This window comes from Triturus cristatus, chromosome 4_2 (assembly GCF_964204655.1).
Source record: "Triturus cristatus chromosome 4_2, aTriCri1.1, whole genome shotgun sequence".
Taxonomy (NCBI): domain Eukaryota; kingdom Metazoa; phylum Chordata; class Amphibia; order Caudata; family Salamandridae; genus Triturus; species Triturus cristatus.
In genome coordinates this window covers 170856375-170875419 of record NC_140586.1, presented here as the reverse complement: position 1 = coordinate 170875419, position 19045 = coordinate 170856375, and positions in this window count along the sequence as shown.

Here is a 19045-nt window from a genome sequence, read left to right as displayed (position 1 = left end):
GACTACTGCATGTGAATTATCAGTTTTGGAACTAAAATAAGTGTGTTTAGAGTCATTTTAATGCCTGAAATTGGTCGAAATAGAAGCTTCTGAGTAGGAGAAAAAGGCTGTAAAAATGGCAGTTTTGGTCACATTGGGCTTTAAAAAGTCGTTATTCAACACGAGGCCCAATCCAATTGACATTTTGAATCAATTTTTCTACAGTCCCAAAAATCAATTTTCTGATGAAAAACGATGACCCGTGACCTGTCGAAAGTTCTCCAGATGGTCAGAAATGGTAATTTTTTTAATGTTTTATTTTTTGACTGTAAATGACTACTGCATGTGAATTATCACTTTTGGAACTAAAATAAGTGTGTTTAGAGTCATTTTAATGCCTGAAATTGGTCGAAATAGAAGCTTCTGAGTAGGAGAAAAAGGCTGTAAAAATGGCAATTTTGGTCACATTGGGGCTTTAAAAAGTAGTTATTCAACACGAGGCCCAATCAATTGACATTTTGAATAAATTTTTCTACAGTCCAAAAAATCAATTTTCTTATGAAAAACGATGACCCGTGACCTGTCGAACTTTCTCCAGATGGTCAGAAATGTAATTTTTTAATGTTTTATTTTTTGACTGTAAATGACTACTGCATGTGTATTATCACTTTTGGAACTAAAATAAGTGTGTTTAGAGTCATTTTAATGCCTGAAATTGGTCGAAATAGAAGCTTCTGAGTAGGAGAAAAAGGCTGTAAAAATGGCAATTTTGATCACATTGAGGATTTAAAAAGTAGTTATTCAACACAAGGCCCAATCGAAATGATATTTTGAATCAATTTTTCTACAGTCCAAAAAATCAATTTTCTGATGAAAAACGATGACCCGTGACCTGTTGAACTTTCTCCAGATGGTCAGAAATGGTAATTTTTTAATGTCTTCTTTTTTGACTGTAAATGACTATTGCATGTGAATTATCACTTTTGGAACTAAATTAGTGTGTTTAGAGTCATTTTAATGCCTGAAATTGGTCGAAATAGAAGCTTCTGAGTAGGAGAAAAAGGCTGTAAAAATGGCAATTTTGGTCACATTGAGGCTTTAAAAAGTAGTTTCAACATGAGGCACAATCCAAATGACATTTTGAATCAATTTTTCTACAGTCCAAAAAATCAATTTTCTGATGAAAAACGATGACCCGTGACCTGTCGAACTTTCTCCAGATGGTCAGAAATGGTAATTTTTTAATGTTTTATTTTTTGACTGTAAATGACTACTGCATGTGAATTATCACTTTTGGAACTAAAATAAGTGTGTTTAGAGTCATTTTAATGCCTGAAATTGGTCGAAATAGAAGCTTTTGAGTAGGAGAAAAAGGCTGTAAAAATGGCAATTTTGGTCACATTGGGGCTTTAAAAAGTAGTTATTCAACACGAGGCCCAATCCAATTGACATTTTGAATCAATTTTTCTACAGTCCAAAAAATCAATTTTCTGATGAAAAACGATGACCCGTGACCTGTTGAACTTTCTCCAGATGCTCAGAAATTGTAATTTTTTAATGTTTTATTTTTTGACTGTAAATGACTACTGCATGTGAATTATCAGTTTTGGAACTAAAATAAGTGTGTTTAGAGTCATTTTAATGCCTGAAATTGGTCGAAATAGAAGCTTCTGAGTAGGAGAAAAAGGCTGTAAAAATGGCAGTTTTGGTCACATTGGGGCTTTAAAAAGTCGTTATTCAACACGAGGCCCAATCCAATTGACATTTTGAATCAATTTTTCTACAGTCCCAAAAATCAATTTTCTGATGAAAAACGATGACCCGTGACCTGTTGAACTTTCTCCAGATGGTCAGAAATGGTAATTTTTTAATGTTTTATTTTTTGACTGTAAATGACTACTGCATGTGTATTATCACTTTTGGAACTAAAATAAGTGTCTTTAGAGTCATTTTAATGCCTGAAATTGGTCGAAATAGAAGCTTCTGAGTAGGAGAAAAAGGCTGTAAAAATGGCAGTTTTGGACACATTGGGGCTTTAAAAAGTCGTTATTCAACACGAGGCCCAATCCAATTGACATTTTGAATCAATTTTTCTACAGTCCCAAAATCAATTTTCTGATGAAAAACGATGACCCGTGACCTGTCGAAAGTTCTCCAGATGGTCAGAAATGGTAATTTTTTTAATGTTTTATTTTTTGACTGTAAATGACTACTGCATGTGAATTATCACTTTTGGAACTAAAATAAGTGTGTTTAGAGTCATTTTAATGCCTGAAATTGATCAAAATAGAAGCTTCTGAGTAGGAGAAAAAGGCTGTAAAAATGGCAATTTTGGTCACATTGGTGCTTTAAAAAGTAGTTATTCAACACGAGGCCCATTTCAATTGACATTTTGAATCAATTTTTCTACAGTCCTAAAAATCAATTTTCTGATGAAAAACGATGACCCGTGACCTGTCGAACTTTCTCCAGATGGTCAGAAATGGTAATTTTTTAATGTTTTATTTTTTGACTGTAAATGACTACTGCATGTGAATTATCACTTTTGGAACTAAAATAGGTGTGTTTAGCGTCATTTTAATGCCTGAAATTCGTCGAAATAGAAGCTTCTGAGTAGGCGAAAAAGGCTGTAAAAATGGCAATTTTGATCACATTGAGGCTTTAAAAAGTAGTTATTCAACACCAGGCCCAATCGAAATGATATTTTGAATCAATTTTTCTACAGTCCAAAAAATCAATTTTCTGATGAAAAACGATGACCCGTGACCTGTTGAACTTTCTCCAGATGGTCAGAAATGGTAATTTTTTAATGTTTTCTTTTTTGACTGTAAATGACTATTGCATGTGAATTATCACTTTTGGAACTAAATTAGTGTGTTTAGAGTCATTTTAATGCCTGAAATTGGTCGAAATAGAAGCTTCTGAGTAGGAGAAAAAGGCTGTAAAAATGGCAATTTTGGTCACATTGAGGCTTTAAAAAGTAGTTTCAACATGAGGCACAATCCAAATGACATTTTGAATCAATTTTTCTACTATCCAAAAAATCAATTTTCTGATGAAAAACGATGACCCGTGACCTGTCGAACTTTCTCCAGATGGTCAGAAATGGTAATTTTTTAATGTTTTATTTTTTGACTGTAAATGACTACTGCATGTGAATTATCACTTTTGGAACTAAAATAAGTGTGTTTAGAGTCATTTTAATGCCTGAAATTGGTCGAAATAGAAGCTTTTGAGTAGGAGAAAAAGGCTGTAAAAATGGCAATTTTGGTCACTTTGGGGCTTTAAAAAGTAGTTATTCAACACGAGGCCCAATCCAATTGACATTTTGAATCAATTTTTCTACAGTCCAAAAAATCAATTTTCTGATGAAAAACGATGACCCGTGACCTGTTGAACTTTCTCCAGATGGTCAGAAATGGTAATTTTTTAATTTTTTCTTTTTTGACTGTAAATGACTATTGCATGTGAATTATCACTTTTGGAACTAAATAAGTGTGTTTAGAGTCATTTTAATGCCTGAAATTGGTCGAAATAGAAGCTTCTGAGTAGGCGAAAAAGGCTGTAAAAATGGCAATTTTGATCACATTGAGGCTTTAAAAGTAGTTATTCAACACAAGGCCCAATCGAAATGATATTTTGAATCAATTTTTCTACAGTCCAAAAAATCAATTTTCTGATGAAAAACGATGACCCGTGACCTGTTGAACTTTCTCCAGATGGTCAGAAATGGTAATTTTTTAATTTTTTCTTTTTTGACTGTAAATGACTATTGCATGTGAATTATCACTTTTGGAACTAAATAAGTGTGTTTAGAGTCATTTTAATGCCTGAAATTGGTCGAAATAGAAGCTTCTGAGTAGGAGAAAAAGGCTGTAAAAATGGCAATTTTGGTCACATTGAGGCTTTAAAAAGTAGTTTCAACATGAGGCACAATCCAAATGACATTTTGAATCAATTTTTCTACAGTCCAGAAAATCAATTTTCTGATGAAAAACGATGACCCGTGACCTGTCGAACTTTCTCCAGATGGTCAGAAATGGTAATTTTTTAATGTTTTAATTTTTTGACTGTAAATGACTACTGCATGTCAACTATCACTCTTGGAACTAAAATAATTGTGTTTAGAGTCATTTTAATGCCTGAAATTGGTCGAAATAGAAGCTTCTGAGTAGGAGAAAAAGGCTGTAAAAATGGCAATTTTGGTCACATTGGGGCTTTAAAAAGTAGTTATCAACACGAGGCCCAATCCAATTGACATTTTGAATCAATTTTTCTACAGTCCAAAAAATCAATTTTCTGATGAAAAACGATGACCCGTGACCTGTCGAACTTTCTCCAGATGGTCAGAAATGGTAATTTTTTAATGTTTTATTTTTTGACTGTAAATGACGACTGCATGTGAATTATCACTTTTGGAACTAAAATAAGTGTGTTTAGCGTCATTTTAATGCCTGAAATTGGTTGAAATAGAAGCTTCTGAGTAGGCGAAAAAGGCTGTAAAAATGGCAATTTTGATCACATTGAGGCTTTAAAAAGTAGTTATTCAACACAAGGCCCAATCGAAATGATATTTTGAATCAATTTTTCTACAGTCCAAAAAATCAATTTTCTGATGAAAAACGATGACCCGTGACCTGTTGAACTTTCTCCAGATGCTCAGAAATGGTAATTTTTTAATGTTTTATTTTTTGACTGTAAATGACTACTGCATGTGTATTATCACTTTTGGAACTAAAATAAGTGTGTTTAGAGTCATTTTAATGCCTGAAATTGGTCGAAATAGAAGCTTCTGAGTAGGAGAAAAAGGCTGTAAAAATGGCAGTTTTGGTCACATTGGGGCTTTAAAAAGTAGTTATTCAACACGAGGCCCAATCCAATTGACATTTTGAATCAATTTTTCTACAGTCCAAAAAATCAATTTTCTTATGAAAAACGATGACCCGTGACCTGTCGAACTTTCTCCAGATGGTCAGAAATGGTAATTTTTTAATGTTTTATTTTTTGACTGTAAATGACTACTGCATGTGTATTATCACTTTTGGAACTAAAATAAGTGTGTTTAGAGTCATTTTAATGCCTGAAATTGGTCGAAATAGAAGCTTCTGAGTAGGAGAAAAAGGCTGTAAAAATGGCAGTTTTGGACACATTGGGGCTTTAAAAAGTCGTTATTCAACACGAGGCCCAATCCAATTGACATTTTGAATCAATTTTTCTACAGTCCCAAAATCAATTTTCTGATGAAAAACGATGACCCGTGACCTGTCGAAAGTTCTCCAGATGGTCAGAAATGGTAATTTTTTTAATGTTTTATTTTTTGACTGTAAATGACTACTGCATGTGAATTATCACTTTTGGAACTAAAATAAGTGTGTTTAGAGTCATTTTAATGCCTGAAATTGATCAAAATAGAAGCTTCTGAGTAGGAGAAAAAGGCTGTAAAAATGGCAATTTTGGTCACATTGGTGCTTTAAAAAGTAGTTATTCAACACGAGGCCCATTTCAATTGACATTTTGAATCAATTTTTCTACAGTCCTAAAAATCAATTTTCTGATGAAAAACGATGACCCGTGACCTGTCGAACTTTCTCCAGATGGTCAGAAATGGTAATTTTTTAATGTTTTATTTTTTGACTGTAAATGACTACTGCATGTGAATTATCACTTTTGGAACTAAAATAGGTGTGTTTAGCGTCATTTTAATGCCTGAAATTCGTCGAAATAGAAGCTTCTGAGTAGGCGAAAAAGGCTGTAAAAATGGCAATTTTGATCACATTGAGGCTTTAAAAAGTAGTTATTCAACACCAGGCCCAATCGAAATGATATTTTGAATCAATTTTTCTACAGTCCAAAAAATCAATTTTCTGATGAAAAACGATGACCCGTGACCTGTTGAACTTTCTCCAGATGGTCAGAAATGGTAATTTTTTAATGTTTTCTTTTTTGACTGTAAATGACTATTGCATGTGAATTATCACTTTTGGAACTAAATTAGTGTGTTTAGAGTCATTTTAATGCCTGAAATTGGTCGAAATAGAAGCTTCTGAGTAGGAGAAAAAGGCTGTAAAAATGGCAATTTTGGTCACATTGAGGCTTTAAAAAGTAGTTTCAACATGAGGCACAATCCAAATGACATTTTGAATCAATTTTTCTACTATCCAAAAAATCAATTTTCTGATGAAAAACGATGACCCGTGACCTGTCGAACTTTCTCCAGATGGTCAGAAATGGTAATTTTTTAATGTTTTATTTTTTGACTGTAAATGACTACTGCATGTGAATTATCACTTTTGGAACTAAAATAAGTGTGTTTAGAGTCATTTTAATGCCTGAAATTGGTCGAAATAGAAGCTTTTGAGTAGGAGAAAAAGGCTGTAAAAATGGCAATTTTGGTCACTTTGGGGCTTTAAAAAGTAGTTATTCAACACGAGGCCCAATCCAATTGACATTTTGAATCAATTTTTCTACAGTCCAAAAAATCAATTTTCTGATGAAAAACGATGACCCGTGACCTGTTGAACTTTCTCCAGATGCTCAGAAATGGTAATTTTTTAATGTTTTATTTTTTGACTGTAAATGACTACTGCATGTGAATTATCAGTTTTGGAACTAAAATAAGTGTGTTTAGAGTCATTTTAATGCCTGAAATTGGTCGAAATAGAAGCTTCTGAGTAGGCGAAAAAGGCTGTAAAAATGGCAATTTTGATCACATTGAGGCTTTAAAAGTAGTTATTCAACACAAGGCCCAATCGAAATGATATTTTGAATCAATTTTTCTACAGTCCAAAAAATCAATTTTCTGATGAAAAACGATGACCCGTGACCTGTTGAACTTTCTCCAGATGGTCAGAAATGGTAATTTTTTAATTTTTTCTTTTTTGACTGTAAATGACTATTGCATGTGAGTTATCACTTTTGGAACTAAATAAGTGTGTTTAGAGTCATTTTAATGCCTGAAATTGGTCGAAATAGAAGCTTCTGAGTAGGAGAAAAAGGCTGTAAAAATGGCAATTTTGGTCACATTGAGGCTTTAAAAAGTAGTTTCAACATGAGGCACAATCCAAATGACATTTTGAATCAATTTTTCTACAGTCCAGAAAATCAATTTTCTGATGAAAAACGATGACCCGTGACCTGTCGAACTTTCTCCAGATGGTCAGAAATGGTAATTTTTTAATGTTTTAATTTTTTGACTGTAAATGACTACTGCATGTCAATTATCACTCTTGGAACTAAAATAATTATGTTTAGAGTCATTTTAATGCCTGAAATTGGTCGAAATAGAAGCTTCTGAGTAGGAGAAAAAGGCTGTAAAAATGGCAATTTTGGTCACATTGGGGCTTTAAAAAGTAGTTATCAACACGAGGCCCAATCCAATTGACATTTTGAATCAATTTTTCTACAGTCCAAAAAATCAATTTTCTGATGAAAAACGATGACCCGTGACCTGTCCAACTTTCTCCAGATGGTCAGAAATGGTAATTTTTTAATGTTTTATTTTTTGACTGTAAATGACGACTGCATGTGAATTATCACTTTTGGAACTAAAATAAGTGTGTTTAGCGTCATTTTAATGCCTGAAATTGGTTGAAACAGAAGCTTCCGAGTAGGCGAAAAAGGCTGTAAAAATGGCAATTTTGATCACATTGAGGCTTTAAAAAGTAGTTATTCAACACAAGGCCCAATCGAAATGATATTTTGAATCAATTTTTCTACAGTCCAAAAAATCAATTTTCTGATGAAAAACGATGACCCGTGACCTGTTGAACTTTCTCCAGATGCTCAGAAATGGTAATTTTTTAATGTTTTATTTTTTGACTGTAAATGACTACTGCATGTGTATTATCACTTTTGGAACTAAAATAAGTGTGTTTAGAGTCATTTTAATGCCTGAAATTGGTCGAAATAGAAGCTTCTGAGTAGGAGAAAAAGGCTGTAAAAATGGCAATTTTGGTCACATTGGGGCTTTAAAAAGTAGTTATTCAACACGAGGCCCAATCCAATTGACATTTTGAATCAATTTTTCTACAGTCCAAAAAATCAATTTTCTTATGAAAAACGATGACCCGTGACCTGTCGAACTTTCTCCAGATGGTCAGAAATGGTAATTTTTTAATGTTTTACTTTTTGACTGTAAATGACTACTGCATGTGTATTATCACTTTTGGAACTAAAATAAGTGTGTTTAGAGTCATTTTAATGCCTGAAATTGGTCGAAATAGAAGCTTCTGAGTAGGAGAAAAAGGCTGTAAAAATGGCAGTTTTGGACACATTGGGGCTTTAAAAAGTCGTTATTCAACACGAGGCCCAATCCAATTGACATTTTGAATCAATTTTTCTACAGTCCCAAAAATCAATTTTCTGATGAAAAACGATGACCCATGACCTGTCGAAAGTTCTCCAGATGGTCCGAAATGGTAATTTTTTTAATGTTTTATTTTTTGACTGTAAATGACTACTGCATGTGAATTATCACTTTTGGAACTAAAATAAGTGTGTTTAGAGTCATTTTAATGCCTGAAATTGATCAAAATAGAAGCTTCTGAGTAGGAGAAAAAGGCTGTAAAAATGGCAATTTTGGTCACATTGGTGCTTTAAAAAGTAGTTATTCAACACGAGGCCCATTTCAATTGACATTTTGAATCAATTTTTCTACAGTCCTAAAAACCAATTTTCTGATGAAAAACGATGACCCTTGACCTGTCGAACTTTCTCCAGATGGTCAGAAATGGTAATTTTTTAATGTTTTCTTTTTTGACTGTAAATGACTATTGCATGTGAATTATCACTTTTAGAACTAAATAAGTGTGTTTAGAGTCATTTTAATGCCTGAAATTGGTCGAAATAGAAGCTTCTGAGTAGGAGAAAAAGGCTGTAAAAATGGCAATTTTGGTCACATTGAGGCTTTAAAAAGTAGTTTCAACATGAGGCACAATCCAAATGACATTTTGAATCAATTTTTCTACAGTCCAGAAAATCAATTTTCTGATGAAAAACGATGACCCGTGACCTGTCGAACTTTCTCCAGATGGTCAGAAATGGTAATTTTTTAATGTTTTAATTTTTTGACTGTAAATGACTACTGCATGTCAATTATCACTCTTGGAACTAAAATAATTGTGTTTAGAGTCATTTTAATGCCTGAAATTGGTCGAAATAGAAGCTTCTGAGTAGGAGAAAAAGGCTGTAAAAATGGCAATTTTGGTCACATTGGGGCTTTAAAAAGTAGTTATCAACACGAGGCCCAATCCAATTGACATTTTGAATCAATTTTTCTACAGTCCAAAAAATCAATTTTCTGATGAAAAACGATGACCCGTGACCTGTCCAACTTTCTCCAGATGGTCAGAAATGGTAATTTTTTAATGTTTTATTTTTTGACTGTAAATGACGACTGCATGTGAATTATCAATTTTGGAACTAAAATAAGTGTGTTTAGCGTCATTTTAATGCCTGAAATTGGTTGAAATAGAAGCTTCTGAGTAGGCGAAAAAGGCTGTAAAAATGGCAATTTTGATCACATTGAGGCTTTAAAAAGTAGTTATTCAACACAAGGCCCAATCGAAATGATATTTTGAATCAATTTTTCTACAGTCCAAAAAATCAATTTTCTGATGAAAAACGATGACCCGTGACCTGTTGAACTTTCTCCAGATGCTCAGAAATGTTAATTTTTTAATGTTTTATTTTTTGACTGTAAATGACTACTGCAGGTGTATTATCACTTTTGGAACTAAAATAAGTGTGTTTAGAGTCATTTTAATGCCTGAAATTGGTCGAAATAGAAGCTTCTGAGTAGGAGAAAAAGGCTGTAAAAATGGCAATTTTGATCACATTGAGGCTTTAAAAAGTAGTTATTCAACACAAGGCCCAATCGAAATGATATTTTGAATCAATTTTTCTACAGTCCAAAAAATCAATTTTCTGATGAAAAACGATGACCCGTGACCTGTTGAACTTTCTCCAGATGGTCAGAAATGGTAATTTTTTAATGTTTTCTTTTTTGACTGTAAATGACTATTGCATGTGAATTATCACTTTTGGAACTAAATTAGTGTGTTTAGAGTCATTTTAATGCCTGAAATTGGTCGAAATAGAAGCTTCTGAGTAGGAGAAAAAGGCTGTAAAAATGGCAATTTTGGTCACATTGAGGCTTTAAAAAGTAGTTTCAACATGAGGCACAATCCAAATGACATTTTGAATCAATTTTTCTACAGTCCAAAAAATCAATTTTCTGATGAAAAACGATGACCTGTGACCTGTTGAACTTTCTCCAGATGGTCAGAAATGGTAATTTTTTAATGTTTTATTTTTTGACTGTAAATGACTACTGCATGTGAATTATCAGTTTTGGAACTAAAATAAGTGTGTTTAGAGTCATTTTAATGTCTGAAATTGGTCGAAATAGAAGCTTCTGAGTAGGCGAAAAAGGCTGTAAAAATGGCAATTTTGGTCACATTGGGGCTTTAAAAAGTAGTTATTCAACACGAGGCCCAATCAAAATGATATTTTGAATCAATTTTTCTACAGTCCAAAAAATCAATATTCTGATGAAAAACAATGACCCGTGACCTGTTGAACTTTCTCCAGATGGTCAGAAATGGTAATTTTGTAATGTTTTCTTTTTTGACTGTAAATGACTATTGCATGTGAATTATCACTTTTGGAACTAAATAGGAGTGTTTAGAGTCATTTTAATGCCTGAAATTGGTCGAAATAGAAGCTTCTGAGTAGGAGAAAAAGGCTGTAAAAATGGCAATTTTGGTCACATTGAGGCTTTAAAAAGTAGTTTCAACATGAGGCACAATCCAAATGACATTTTGAATCAATTTTTCTACAGTCCAGAAAATCAATTTTCTGATGAAAAACGATGACCCGTGACCTGTCTAACTTTCTCCAGATGGTCAGAAATGGTAATTTTGTAATGTTTTCTTTTTTGACTGTAAATGACTACTGCATGTGAATTATCACTTTTGGAACTAAAATCAGTGTGTTTAGAGTCATTTTAATGCCTGAAATTGGTCGAAATAGAAGCTTCTGAGTCGGAGAAAAAGGCTGTAAAAATGGCAATTTTGGTCACATTGGGGCTTTAAAAAGTAGTTATTCAACACGAGGCCCAATCCAATTGACATTTTGAATCAATTTTTGTACAGTCCAAAAAATCAATTTTCTTATGAAAAACGATGACCCGTGACCTGTCGAACTTTCTCCAGATGGTCAGAAATGGTAATTTTTTAATGTTTTATTTTTTGACTGTAAATGACTACTGCATGTGTATTATCACTTTTGGAACTAAAATAAGTGTGTTTAGAGTCATTTTAATGCCTGAAATTGGTCGAAATTGAAGCTTCTGAGTAGGAGAAAAAGGCTGTAAAAATGGCAGTTTTGGATACATTGGGGCTTTAAAAAGTCGTTATTCAACACGAGGCCCAATCCAATTGACATTTTGAATCAATTTTTCTACAGTCCCAAAAATCAATTTTCTGATGAAAAACAATGACCCATGACCTGTCGAAAGTTCTCCAGATGGTCCGAAATGGTAATTTTTTTAATGTTTTATTTTTTGACTGTAAATGACTACTGCATGTGAATTATCACTTTTGGAACTAAAATAAGTGTGTTTAGAGTCATTTTAATGCCTGAAATTGATCAAAATAGAAGCTTCTGAGTAGGAGAAAAAGGCTGTAAAAATGGCAATTTTGGTCACATTGGTGCTTTAAAAAGTAGTTATTCAACACGAGGCCCATTTCAATTGACATTTTGAATCAATTTTTCTACAGTCCTAAAAACCAATTTTCTGATGAAAAACGATGACCCGTGACCTGTCGAACTTTCTCCAGATGGTCAGAAATGGTAATTTTTTAATGTTTTATTTTTTGACTGTAAATGACTACTGCATGTGAATTATCACTTTTGGAACTAAAATAAGTGTGTTTAGAGTCATTTTAATGCCTGAAATTGGTCGAAATAGAAGCTTTTGAGTAGGAGAAAAAGGCTGTAAAAATGGCAATTTTGGTCACATTGGGGCTTTAAAAAGTAGTTATTCAACACGAGGCCCAATCAAAATGATATTTTGAATCAATTTTTCTACAGTCCAAAAAATCAATTTTCTGATGAAAAACGATGACCCGTGACCTGTTGAACTTTCTCCAGATGGTCAGAAATGGTAATTTTTTAATGTTTCCTTTTTTGACTGTAAATGACTATTGCATGTGAATTATCACTTTTGGAACTAAATAAGAGTGTTTAGAGTCATTTTAATGCCTGAAATTGGTCGAAATAGAAGCTTCTGAGTAGGAGAAAAAGGCTGTAAAAATGGCAATTTTGGTCACATTGAGGCTTTAAAAAGTAGTTTCAACATGAGGCACAATCCAAATGACATTTTGAATCAATTTTTCTACAGTCCAGAAAATCAATTTTCTGATGAAAAACGATGACCCGTGACCTGTCGAACTTTCTCCAGATGGTCAGAAATGGTAATTTTTTAATGTTTTATTTTTTTACTGTAAATGACTACTGCATGTGAATTATCACTTTTGGAACTAAAATCAGTGTGTTTAGAGTCATTTTAATGCCTGAAATTGGTCGAAATAGAAGCTTCTGAGTAGGAGAAAAAGGCTGTAAAAATGGCAATTTTGGTCACATTGGGGCTTTAAAAAGTAGTTATTCAACACGAGGCCCAATCCAATTGACATTTTGAATCAATTTTTCTACAGTCCAAAAAATCAATTTTCTTATGAAAAACGATGACCCGTGACCTGTCGAACTTTCTCCAGATGGTCAGAAATGGTAATTTTTTAATGTTTTATTTTTTGACTGTAAATGACTACTGCATGTGTATTATCACTTTTGGAACTAAAATAAGTGTGTTTAGAGTCATTTTAATGCCTGAAATTGGTCGAAATAGAAGCTTCTGAGTAGGAGAAAAAGGCTGTAAAAATGGCAATTTTGGTCACATTGGTGCTTTAAAAAGTAGTTATTCAACACGAGGCCCAATCCAATTGACATTTTGAATCAATTTTTCTACAGTCCCAAAAATCAATTTTCTGATGAAAAACGATGACACTTGACCTGTCGAACTTTCTCCAGATGGTCAGAAATGGTAATTTTTTAATGTTTTATTTTTTGACTGTAAATGACTACTGCATGTGAATTATCACTTTTGGAACTAAAATAAGTGTGTTTAGAGTCATTTTAATGCCTGAAATTGGTCGAAATAGAAGCTTTTGAGTAGGAGAAAAAGGCTGTAAAAATGGCAATTTTGGTCACATTGGGGCTTTAAAAAGTAGTTATTCAACACGAGGCCCAATCCAATTGACATTTTGAATCAATTTTTCTACAGTCCAAAAAATCAATTTTCTGATGAAAAACGATGACCCGTGACCTGTTGAACTTTCTCCAGATGCTCAGAAATGGTAATTTTTTAATGTTTTATTTTTTGACTGTAAATGACTACTGCATGTGAATTATCAGTTTTGGAACTAAAATAAGTGTGTTTAGAGTCATTTTAATGCCTGAAATTGGTCGAAATAGAAGCTTCTGAGTAGGAGAAAAAGGCTGTAAAAATGGCAGTTTTGGTCACATTGGGGCTTTAAAAAGTCGTTATTCAACACGAGGCCCAATCCAATTGACATTTTGAATCAATTTTTCTACAGTCCCAAAAATCAATTTTCTGATGAAAAACGATGACCCGTGACCTGTCGAAAGTTCTCCAGATGGTCAGAAATGGTAATTTTTGTAATGTTTTATTTTTTGACTGTAAATGACTACTGCATGTGAATTATCACTTTTGGAACTAAAATAAGTGTGTTTAGAGTCATTTTAATGCCTGAAATTGGTCAAAATAGAAGCTTCTGAGTAGGAGAAAAAGGCTGTAAAAATGGCAATTTTGGTCACATTGGTGCTTTAAAAAGTAGTTATTCAACACGAGGCCCATTTCAATTGACATTTTGAATCAATTTTTCTACAGTCCAGAAAATCAATTTTCTGATGAAAAACGATGACCCGTGACCTGTCGAACTTTCTCCAGATGGTCAGAAATGGTAATTTTTTAATGTTTTATTTTTTGACTGTAAATGACTACTGCATGTGAATTATCACTTTTGGAACTAAAATAAGTGTGTTTGGAGTCATTTTAATGCCTGAAATTGGTCGAAATAGAAGCTTCTGAGTAGGAGAAAAAGGCTGTAAAAATGGCAATTTTGGTCACATTGGGGCTTTAAAAAGTAGTTATTCAACACGAGGCCCAATCCAATTGACATTTTGAATCAATTTTTCTATAGTCCAAAAAATCAATTTTCTGATGAAAAACGATGACCCGTGACCTGTTGAACTTTCTCCAGATGCTCAGAAATGGTAATTTTTTAATGTTTTATTTTTTGACTGTAAATGACTACTGCATGTGAATTATCAGTTTTGGAACTAAAGTAAGTGTGTTTAGAGTCATTTTAATGCCTGAAATTGGTCGAAATAGAAGCTTCTGAGTAGGAGAAAAAGGCTGTAAAAATGGCAGTTTTGGTCACATTGGGGCTTTAAAAAGTCGTTATTCAACACGAGGCCCAATCCAATTGACATTTTGAATCAATTTTTCTACAGTCCCAAAAATCAATTTTCTGATGAAAAACGATGACCCGTGACCTGTCGAAAGTTCTCCAGATGGTCAGAAATGGTAATTTTTTAATTTTTTCTTTTTTGACTGTAAATGACTATTGCATGTGAATTATCACTTTTGGAACTAAATAAGTGTGTTTAGAGTCATTTTAATGCCTGAAATTGGTCGAAATAGAAGCTTCTGAGTAGGAGAAAAAGGCTGTAAAAATGGCAATTTTGGTCACATTGAGGCTTTAAAAAGTAGTTTCAACATGAGGCACAATCCAAATGACATTTTGAATCAATTTTTCTACAGTCCAGAAAATCAATTTTCTGATGAAAAACGATGACCCGTGACCTGTCGAACTTTCTCCAGATGGTCAGAAATGGTAATTTTGTAATGTTTTAATTTTTTGACTGTAAATGACTACTGCATGTCAACTATCACTCTTGGAACTAAAATAATTGTGTTTAGAGTCATTTTAATGCCTGAAATTGGTCGAAATAGAAGCTTCTGAGTAGGAGAAAAAGGCTGTAAAAATGGCAATTTTGGTCACATTGGGGCTTTAAAAAGTAGTTATCAACACGAGGCCCAATCCAATTGACATTTTGAATCAATTTTTCTACAGTCCAAAAAATCAATTTTCTGATGAAAAACGATGACCCGTGACCTGTCGAACTTTCTCCAGATGGTCAGAAATGGTAATTTTTTAATGTTTTATTTTTTGACTGTAAATGACGACTGCATGTGAATTATCACTTTTGGAACTAAAATAAGTGTGTTTAGCGTCATTTTAATGCCTGAAATTGGTTGAAATAGAAGCTTCTGAGTAGGAGAAAAAGGCTGTAAAAATGGCAATTTTGATCACATTGAGGCTTTAAAAAGTAGTTATTCAACACAAGGCCCAATCGAAATGATATTTTGAATCAATTTTTCTACAGTCCAAAAAATCAATTTTCTGATGAAAAACGATGACCCGTGACCTGTTGAACTTTCTCCAGATGCTCAGAAATGGTAATTTTTTAATGTTTTATTTTTTGACTGTAAATGACTACTGCATGTGTATTATCACTTTTGGAACTAAAATAAGTGTGTTTAGAGTCATTTTAATGCCTGAAATTGGTCGAAATAGAAGCTTCTGAGTAGGAGAAAAAGGCTGTAAAAATGGCAATTTTGGTCACATTGGGGCTTTAAAAAGTAGTTATTCAACACGAGGCCCAATCCAATTGACATTTTGAATCAATTTTTCTACAGTCCAAAAAATCAATTTTCTTATGAAAAACGATGACCCGTGACCTGTCGAACTTTCTCCAGATGGTCAGAAATGGTAATTTTTTAATGTTTTATTTTTTGACTGTAAATGACTACTGCATGTGTATTATCACTTTTGGAACTAAAATAAGTGTGTTTAGAGTCATTTTAATGCCTGAAATTGGTCGAAATAGAAGCTTCTGAGTAGGAGAAAAAGGCTGTAAAAATGGCAGTTTTGGACACATTGGGGCTTTAAAAAGTCGTTATTCAACACGAGGCCCAATCCAATTGACATTTTGAATCAATTTTTCTACAGTCCCAAAATCAATTTTCTGATGAAAAACGATGACCCGTGACCTGTCGAAAGTTCTCCAGATGGTCAGAAATGGTAATTTTTTTAATGTTTTATTTTTTGACTGTAAATGACTACTGCATGTGAATTATCACTTTTGGAACTAAAATAAGTGTGTTTAGAGTCATTTTAATGCCTGAAATTGATCGAAATAGAAGCTTCTGAGTAGGAGAAAAAGGCTGTAAAAATGGCAATTTTGGTCACATTGGTGCTTTAAAAAGTAGTTATTCAACACGAGGCCCATTTCAATTGACATTTTGAATCAATTTTTCTACAGTCCTAAAAATCAATTTTCTGATGAAAAACGATGACCCGTGACCTGTCGAACTTTCTCCAGATGGTCAGAAATGGTCATTTTTTAATGTTTTATTTTTTGACTGTAAATGACTACTGCATGTGAATTATCACTTTTGGAACTAAAATAGGTGTGTTTAGCGTCATTTTAATGCCTGAAATTCGTCGAAATAGAAGCTTCTGAGTAGGCGAAAAAGGCTGTAAAAATGGCAATTTTGATCACATTGAGGCTTTAAAAAGTAGTTATTCAACACCAGGCCCAATCGAAATGATATTTTGAATCAATTTTTCTACAGTCCAAAAAATCAATTTTCTGATGAAAAACGATGACCCGTGACCTGTTGAACTTTCTCCAGATGGTCAGAAATGGTAATTTTTTAATGTTTTCTTTTTTGACTGTAAATGACTATTGCATGTGAATTATCACTTTTGGAACTAAATTAGTGTGTTTAGACTCATTTTAATGCCTGAAATTGGTCGAAATAGAAGCTTCTGAGTAGGAGAAAAAGGCTGTAAAAATGGCAATTTTGGTCACATTGAGGCTTTAAAAAGTAGTTTCAACATGAGGCACAATCCAAATGACATTTTGAATCAATTTTTCTACTATCCAAAAAATCAATTTTCTGATGAAAAACGATGACCCGTGACCTGTCGAACTTTCTCCAGATGGTCAGAAATGGTAATTTTTTAATGTTTTATTTTTTGACTGTAAATGACTACTGCATGTGAATTATCACTTTTGGAACTAAAATAAGTGTGTTTAGAGTCATTTTAATGCCTGAAATTGGTCGAAATAGAAGCTTTTGAGTAGGAGAAAAAGGCTGTAAAAATGGCAATTTTGGTCACTTTGGGGCTTTAAAAAGTAGTTATTCAACACGAGGCCCAATCCAATTGACATTTTGAATCAATTTTTCTACAGTCCAAAAAATCAATTTTCTGATGAAAAACGATGACCCGTGACCTGTTGAACTTTCTCCAGATGCTCAGAAATGGTAATTTTTTAATGTTTTATTTTTTGACTGTAAATGACTACTGCATGTGAATTATCAGTTTTGGAACTAAAATAAGTGTGTTTAGAGTCATTTTAATGCCTGAAATTGGTCGAAATAGAAGCTTCTGAGTAGGCGAAAAAGGCTGTAAAAATGGCAATTTTGATCACATTGAGGCTTTAAAAGTAGTTATTCAACACAAGGCCCAATCGAAATGATATTTTGAATCAATTTTTCTACAGTCCAAAAAATCAATTTTCTGATGAAAAACGATGACCCGTGACCTGTTGAACTTTCTCCAGATGGTCAGAAATGGTAATTTTTTAATTTTTTCTTTTTTGACTGTAAATGACTATTGCATGTGAATTATCACTTTTGGAACTAAATAAGTGTGTTTAGAGTCATTTTAATGCCTGAAATTGGTCGAAATAGAAGCTTCTGAGTAGGAGAAAAAGGCTGTAAAAATGGCAATTTTGGTCACATTGAGGCTTTAAAAAGTAGTTTCAACATGAGGCACAATCCAAATGACATTTTGAATCAATTTTTCTACAGTCCAGAAAATCAATTTTCTGATGAAAAACGATGACCCGTGACCTGTCGAACTTTCTCCAGATGGTCAGAAATGGTAATTTTTTAATGTTTTAATTTTTTGACTGTAAATGACTACTGCATGTCAATTATCACTCTTGGAACTAAAATAATTATGTTTAGAGTCATTTTAATGCCTGAAATTGGTCGAAATAGAAGCTTCTGAGTAGGAGAAAAAGGCTGTAAAAATGGCAATTTTGGTCACATTGGGGCTTTAAAAAGTAGTTATCAACACGAGGCCCAATCCAATTGACATTTTGAATCAATTTTTCTACAGTCCAAAAAATCAATTTTCTGATGAAAAACGATGACCCGTGACCTGTCCAACTTTCTCCAGATGGTCAGAAATGGTAATTTTTTAATGTTTTATTTTTTGACTGTAAATGACGACTGCATGTGAATTATCACTTTTGGAACTAAAATAAGTGTGTTTAGCGTCATTTTAATGCCTGAAATTGGTTGAAATAGAAGCTTCCGAGTAGGCGAAAAAGGCTGTAAAAATGGCAATTTTGATCACATTGAGGCTTTAAAAAGTAGTTATTCAACACAAGGCCCAATCGAAATGATATTTTGAATCAATTTTTCTACAGTCCAAAAAATCAATTTTCTGATGAAAAACGATGACCCGTGACCTGTTGAACTTTCTCCAGATGCTCAGAAATGGTAATTTTTTAATGTTTTATTTTTTGACTGTAAATGACTACTGCATGTGTATTATCACTTTTGGAACTAAAATAAGTGTGTTTAGAGTCATTTTAATGCCTGAAATTGGTCGAAATAGAAGCTTCTGAGTAGGAGAAAAAGGCTGTAAAAATGGCAATTTTGGTCACATTGGGGCTTTAAAAAGTAGTTATTCAACACGAGGCCCAATCCAATTGACATTTTGAATCAATTTTTCTACAGTCCAAAAAATCAATTTTCTTATGAAAAACGATGACCCGTGACCTGTCGAACTTTCTCCAGATGGTCAGAAATGGTAATTTTTTAATGTTTTATTTTTTG